The sequence below is a fragment of the Neofelis nebulosa genome, chromosome 10, assembly GCF_028018385.1.
Source record: "Neofelis nebulosa isolate mNeoNeb1 chromosome 10, mNeoNeb1.pri, whole genome shotgun sequence".
Lineage (NCBI taxonomy): Eukaryota > Metazoa > Chordata > Mammalia > Carnivora > Felidae > Neofelis > Neofelis nebulosa.
This window is the reverse complement of record NC_080791.1, coordinates 113,930,782-113,938,360: the sequence shown is the minus strand read 5'-3', so window position 1 is coordinate 113,938,360 and position 7,579 is coordinate 113,930,782. Positions and strand designations below refer to the sequence as shown.

Genomic DNA, 7,579 nt, shown 5'->3' with positions numbered 1-7,579 from the left:
TTCAGCTGCTGCCTGGACCTTGGAGGTAGGACGGCTGAGGCCACTTTGGGGTGCCAGACTGAGCCATCAGGGCAAGGGGGGAGCGCACATGTTCTTCCTCCCCCCGCGGGGCTGCCTGCTGAACCCTCGCCTTATTTAGTCAAAAGTGTGGCTAGAGGGGCAGGCTTGAAGGGGGCAGATCCGGGTCACCCTAGGGCTCAAAAAGGGCACTGGCCGCCCCTGGCCAGGACCAGCATCAGGCTCTCCCCGACTTCCGGCCCTCCACGGTAGGAAGGGAGCTGCAGCTCAGGCCGTTGTGGGGCTGGGGTCCCTTTTGCCCAGAGCTTGGCTGGCGGAACTTCAGCCCTACCCCACCCACCCCCACCCCCCACTGCCCTGCTCCAGCACCAGGGCAGCACAAGCCTCCCCTGCAGATCGCAAACCCATGCTCCACGGAGAATCATCATCCCCCACGATTGGGACTCACCCACTGATCCTGGCCTCTACACGCCAGGCCTGCGGCTGGGCTGCGCTCGCTCCCTCCTGCCTCCCGGCTCCCCGGCTCCCCTGCTCCCCTGCTCCCCTGCTCCCAGCAGGCAGCCTTTCTCCTTCCCCGGCTCCCTCCCACAGCTCTGGCTCCAGGCTGGCCGCCCCTGCTCCCTGGGTCGAGCCCAGCAATCTACAAACCCTGCTCCATTCTCTGAGGGTCCCCTGAGCACCCCTCCCTCCCTCCCCACCGCAGGGCACCCGCCGCCGCCGCCGCCGCCGCCGCCGCGCGGCCGCCGCCGAGGCCCAGGCCCTGCTCTGAGCTCCGGGAGGGACGCAGCCGGCACAGCCCCAGCTGGAAGTGAGGGACCAGGGACCCAGCGGGTCCACCCGGAACCACCAGGACCCGACAGCACGAGCTACCCAGGGCACAAGACACCACAGGCCACAGATCAATAAACCAAAAGCCTAAAAGTAGGTAGGGGTCGGGTGGGGGGCGCAGGGGAGGGGCACTGAGCACTGGCACACTGGGGAAGGACCCAGGCAAGGCCGCTATTGTACTGTTTTATGTAGCGTCTGGAATAAAGACCCCTTTAAAAGAATGTTCTTGGCCTCTCTCTGATGGGTAAACCGGCCTAGAAGGGGGTCACCTGCTGGGTCCCTCCCTGCCAGCTCTGAAGGGTGGCCTCTGTGACTTGTGGGTCCAGCGCAAGAACAATCACCTGCCCCACCCCCACTTCCAAAGCTCCCCAAGACCCTGGCGCAGAGCACCCCTCCAGGGCAGCTCAGCGTGTGCCCCCACCCCAGTACCTTGTCAGTGAACCGTGAACCGCTGTGGCCACCACCACGGAGCTTGCTCCAGAAGTGTCCCAGGCACTCTGGCCCCAGGGCTTTCTAGTCCCCCCCCACCAACCCCCACTCGAACACACACACAGGAAGCCCCTCCGGCTGAACACAATGGAATCCTGACACCGGTGCTCTAAGGCCCTCCGCCTCACTGCAGTGCCCCTGCTGTCCTTGGGCCACTACCTCCCTTTCTTCTCACAACTGAGCAGTCAGGAGGTCTGCGACTGCCACCCACTTTGACAAATAGGGACCCAGAGAGGTCAAGCCACTCGTGTGAGGTCCCACAGCCCAGCAGCCCAGGGCAGGGAGGACCTGGGTCTCATGTGTCCCAGCTGAGCCCAGGCTTCCTGGGGTATCCTGATTCACAACTGATGAGTTTTCCCTCTTCCCCTCCCTGTTTTCTTTCCCCTTCCTCCAATTCTGTCCCCACCTTGTCTGCACCCCCCCCCACCCCGCTCCCATGGACTGCCCTGTCCACCTCCCTTGCCCTTCTTCTTCTTCCAGGAGCTCCCTTCCAAGGACGGCTGTGGAGCCCAGATGGCAAGGGGCTTGCTGCACCCACACCTGAGCCACCAAGGGACAGGCAGGCACCAGGAGCAGACCCCCTGACTCACAGATGCCTGTGGTGTGACTCTGAATACACCCCAGCTTCCCTGGGCCTGAGGGGAGAGGCGCTCCATGAACTGAAGGAAACAAGGCCCTGGCACAGACCCTGACACTTGGAGGGCTGAACCCGTGGACTCTTCTGCACAGCCCTGGGGGTCTGAAGACACTCACCTCTGTGGGGCTGGGGCTGGCCACAGGCCTCAGTTCTGAGCGCGAGGGGACCACCTGGGCCACAGGCCGCAGCAGCTCACCTCTGGGCTGGGTTCTCCAGCAGCTCTGGCTGGCTGTGACTCGGGCTGTGGCTCCAGCTGGGGGGCAGCCTGGGCTGGGGGCTCAGCTGGGTGAAATGCCGGGCCCTGGGTCTTGGAATCCACCTCCTCCTCAAGGAGCTCAGCAGTGACTTTTCGGCCCCTAGGGGAAACACAAAGGTGTTCCTGAGATGAACACTTTTAAGACAAGTCCTCTGCCAGCCGGAGCCCCATCCCCTCCTCCTCCCCTGGCTGTTCAGTGAGGAGGCCTGAAAGTCACCTTGCCAGGGTTTTGGGTAGTAGCTTCCTTTCCTGTCCTTATGGCTGCCTAGCTCCCCCTCTTTCAAAGTACAAGGGAAGGAGGAAGAGGCCCACAGTTCACCTAAAGCTGGACTTCCCAGCAGCCAAGCCTGAAAAGGTTGCTTGCCCACAGAGGCAGGAGACCCTTCTGTTAGGTGGCCTGCCCCTTCCTGGCTGGTGTGGACTTGTGCCTGGGCATGGGGCAGGGTTGCACACAAAAGGCATGCCTTGGGGGGATCACAATACACAATATGACCCCCCCCCCACCTCCAACATTCCCACCTTGGGTGGAAGCAAGGAGGGGGTCAGGAACAAAACAAAGGGCACAGCTCTATATTCAGAAAGCCCCTGGATGGTTGGAGAGATACAGTGGGACACTGAGCTTCCCTGGGGAAATGAGATCTGTCCCCACAAACACCACACTGGGTGTATGGAGGAGTCTGGGACCCCACATGGAGGGGACAGAATCGTGCACTCCCCCGGGAAACTGCCCTTGCCCCACCACTCAGTTCTGTGGGCAAGAGACGCAACAGGAGAACTGGGCCCGCCAACAGGGAGAGAGAAGCTTTACTCTTTTAATCCTGCCGTGGGTACAAGCTGCATTGCCCTTCATCCTCTTCCTTCTCACTCCCCTTTCCAAATACTTAGTGGGGTTCTTTGGTTATGGTCAGGAGGTGTAGGGAGTGGGGAGAAGGGGGGTGCTTTGCTTTTAAAATGGTATAAAAAAACTGCTCCAAAATCTTGGGCCCCCGGCCCTCTGCACAGTGTCCTGTTTGTCTCTGGTTGGGACTGGGAGGCGGGGGGGGGGGGGGGGGGGGTAGGGGGGTGGGGGCGGTGGTGGTGCAGCAAGAACAAATTTCTCACACAGAAAAGCCATGCCCTTTACATTTGCAAAAACAGCTGTTCACTCCTGCTGGGAAGGGCAGCCCTACCCTCCACTCCTGCCCCTCCCACTTGGCCTGGCAGATTAGTGAAGGAAAACCTATTTTCCTTGCAAAAGCCTCTGTGACTCTGTGGGACCTATAGAAAAGCCCCCTCCCCACTTGTCTTTCTTGTACCCTCCAAAGTTGAGGCTGTTCTTAGGAAGCTTGCCCTCACCCTTCCTCCTGCAGCAGAGGTGTGTCCCTCCTGCGAAACGGGGATACTTTTAGCTGCCTCAAGCCCCCAGCCCACCCGTGCCTCAACACTTAGAATACAGCTTTTCTCTCACACTGAGAGGCTGCAGCAATAGGGAGGGAAGCCCGGTCACCTGTACTCTAGTCGCTGCGTAGTCCCCGAAGCTCCCGGGCGGTGGATGAAGAGGACAGGGGAGTCACTGGTGCCCAAAGCTCTCTGCTGAAACTGCCCGGCTGATGATCCGCTGGTCGGGCCAATATTAGCAGTCGCCGCCAAAGCAGGGGGTGTTCTGGCTGTGGTGCCCAGACCCTCCAGCCGGGTTGATGGGGAGGAGGAGGTGGGGGACGAGGCTGAGGCTGGAGAGACGATGAAGGGCACTTTTAGAGTGTGCATATTAACAGCCCCTAGAAGCGGGAGAGGGTCTCCACCGCTGAGCACGGCACCTGCTCAAATGCCAACTGAAATTACAGTTTTGCCCCTCACCTCCTCGTCCCCTCCACGCCTTTCCTCGAGCCCCTCCAAATTGGGTAGCTTTGTGCCCACTCAGTGGTGCTGAGGCCACTGGGCAGCTGGCTGTGGCACCTTCTCAGGCCAGGGCACATGCATTAGGGGGTGGAGATTTGGCCAGCCCCCTAACCCCACGGAGAAGCGTGTGTGGGCGTGGACATAAACCGGAAGTACTCCCTTTAGCTAGGAGGTGGGACTATCGGGAGGGGTGGAGAGTGGGCGGGGGCTCCCGAGATTGACACCTGGCAGTCACTTGACACCCTGGAATGCCAGTGGGCGTGGCACGGGTAAAATGGCGATGGGCCATATGCAGAATGAAGCAGGGTTCGAGAGTGATCAGAAAAACCTCTCTCCAGGTGCTCCCAAGGCAGCTGCAGTGCAACGTCGTCATGTCCCTCCTTCTTTCAAGGCCAGGGGCCTCGTCTGGGAGTTTCCTCCCTTCACCAGTTACTCCTGATTGGCCCCCGTGCACCGCATGCATGATGGCAGATGGCAGCTCTGAGCACCAGTCCTGCTTGATCACGGACACCCTGGGTGGGATGCTGGGTTCACAGCCTTTGAGTCTGGCTGAAACTCCAATCGAAGCACAGCCTCAAAGCCATCAGCAGCTGGGGGAGGGCCCAGCAGATGTGCTGCCCTGACTGGACTAAATCTCACTGGGAATTTAAACCTCTCTCCCAAGGTTGCAGGGAGAGCAGACCACAGAGCAAAGACTCGCTGAGAGGCAAAGACGTCTGTACTTCCCAGAAGGCCACCACTCCCATCCTCCCAGCACCCTTGCACCCCAGTTTACCCAGCTTACTGGTACATGCTGGGGTTTAACTCTCTCTCTCCCTTTCTCTCTCAAGCCATCACCTGAACTCCCTTCCTTAGCCAAAGGGAAGGGACATCCAATGGAGAGAATAAGACTTTTGGTGGGGAAGAGAGACTTGAGGGGGGTACTCAGGTCTGGCAGCTGTGCCCCAAAGGATGCGGATGCCCCAGAGCCACACCACCTCATGGGAAGAGGGCAGGAGGGACTCTTTGCTGGGCTCTTGGATGGGGAGGGATGAAGGGATGCTAAAGGGCCTTAAGTCAGGTCTGGGCACATAGAAGGGAGTCAGTGTGAAGCAGTCCACAGTTCCTGTGGTGCAGCAGTCACCTGCTTGTATGGGCTCTGTGGCTTGAAGGCTTTGCATCCTGTGCTGTCCCCTGATATCTGCTGCAAGATGCCCAGATGTTTCAAGGGGCTATTGCCAGGTTCTTATGGGAAAACTTAGCCAGGACTTGCCAAGCCACATGTGGGGCTAGGGAGAGTGAAGGGCTGACCCCAAGCCAGACGTGAGGATTTCATGGGAGGCTCGCCAGACTGAGAAGGTGGGCAGCTAACAGGCTGAAAAGGAAGTGGCCTTTCAAACCCACAGATCAAACTCCTGAAAACGTGGAAAATCCCAGCTCCCAAAAGGTATCTTGAATCTGAATTTTGCCTTGATCTGGATTCCCATCTCAGGCCTGGCCCAAAAAGGAGTCATGCAGGGTTATTTTAGTCTATCAAAATCTTGGAGCCCAGAATGCTCAAGCAAGAGGAAAGGAGCAGAGGAAAGGGTTTTGGGTGGGGAGGACCCCTGGAGGACTAGCTAAGCCATGGCACCACTGAGACAAGACTAGAGGCTTTGGGGGTCAGGGAAGTGGGTGTGGGGCTTGTGACCCACAACCCTACATTCCACTTGTTTTCCTTGGTGGAAGGAGAGCACATGGCCTATAGGGTATACAGGTAGTGGGAGAGAACACACAAGGGACAAATTTGGAGTGCAGGGAGGAAGGGACACCTCATAATAATAACTTCATTGCCCCTCCTGCCTTTAGGCCTGGGAGAAGATCATCCCATCCTGGGTCTCTGGCCAGGTCCTCACTTATTCAAGAGAGTCCTGGAGCACCCCCAGGAAGCCCAAGTGCCAGGTTTCCTCCACTCGGCTGCTTGAGCAGCCTCATGCTGACACCTGGCGGCCGCTTCTAGAATTAAAGCGGAAAGAGCCCACCAGTTTTAGACACTACAACTTGAGACTCTCTGAGGAGAGGGCTGGGGGGCAAAGGTACATTTCTCTCTATGGAGGGGGCCCCTACATCATCAGGGTACAGGTGATCTCTACCCTTTTGTGCTCAGATCTGAGGCTCTTATCCACCTCCATCCTGGCATTACAGAACAGGTGGTGGAGGGAGGCATAAGGGAATTCCCCCCATTTGGGGGGCTCCCCAACACCAAAGGATGTGGCAAGGTGGATGCCCAAAGCCACAGGTGCACCACTTTCCAGAAGCATTGTTGTGTTCTGAAAACTAGAGGGCCCTGTATTACATTCGTATCAGAATAAAATCAGATCGATTACTGAGAAGCTCCAGGAAGAATGTTGGGACCCCGTCCAGAGGCAGAGACCCTGGGATGAGCAGGGATGGGCTGAATTTTGCTGTCTGAGCTCTCTTCCCAGCAGGGCTTTCCAAACCTGGCCCGAGCCTGACACCTTGTGGCTACTTGTAGAAGTGCAGCTGCAGCCTCAGAAAACCCACCTTTCCTTAAATCAGTAATAGCCTTTTGGGCAACTACGTCACTTTACCAAACCTCAGAACTGAGACAACCCGCAACCCCATTCTGAACACGCTAGATTTTGTCCCAGGAGCCTGGCACCGTCGGATACCATATGGCTCTGCCGTGTCCAAGCAGCAGGTAGTCTGACAGGCCAGGGGAGGCTGCTGGGGGCTGCACACAGCCTTGAAGTCCCAAGGTCACATCACAAGGGCCCTGGGGGAGCCAGCCTGACAGAGCCCGGGGGCCACGTTGCACTGCTCACACAGCTATGTGTTCACATGGGGGAGAGGGATGGGTAGGGGAGGCTTGGAGGCTGACCCAGTTCAAGCCCTGGCTCTGCCAATGGATGTGGGCAGGTCGGTTCACCCTCTGACCCTCATGGGTCCCATGTGGGGGTGCACAGAGGCCCAGACACCAGCATCTGGTGCTGGGTAAATGCTAATAAACACCCGTTATTCTGCTCTCCCGATGTGAATGTGTATTTGTCCCTGACTCCCCTAACCCTTGGCACTAGAACATTCTCTCTTGAGACTGTATGGAGATGCATCCTAGACCATTGGTAGCTAAGCCACAGGGTCTGGCTAGTGCTGGGACACCTGCCTCCAGAGGCCTGTCTATCCCCTGCAGGTAAAAGTCACTACCCAAGAGGGCTCTGGAGTTTGGGGAGAGGGAGCTCAGCCAGGGCAGGGCTGGTAGTCTGGGGAGTCCCAGGAGCTGCAAAGATATCTCCCCCATGAGGGTCTTGAGCCAACAGGTCCCCAGGTTGTACGCTGGCTTTGCTCTCCCTTCTCCATTTCTCTCGGCTGGCCCCATTCTCCTTTCCGTGTAGGCCCCCCAGGACCCCAGCCCTGAGGCTCCTCCCTCGGGAAGCTTGCCCTCCTGGCAAGGGCCCCCACATGCCCATGGACCACAACGTGGGGACTGCATCATC

The 7,579-nt window shown here is 58.5% G+C and overlaps 1 long non-coding RNA gene across 1 annotated transcript; it reads left to right on the top strand.

Annotated features, from left to right (window-relative positions):
• The first annotated feature begins 752 nt into the window (after positions 1–752).
• Positions 753–3,204, top strand: LOC131488334 (uncharacterized). Its single transcript, XR_009250168.1, has 2 exons — positions 753–939; positions 1,816–3,204. It is a non-coding gene; the product is annotated as an uncharacterized LOC131488334 (long non-coding RNA).
• The last annotated feature ends 4,375 nt before the right edge of the window (positions 3,205–7,579 follow it).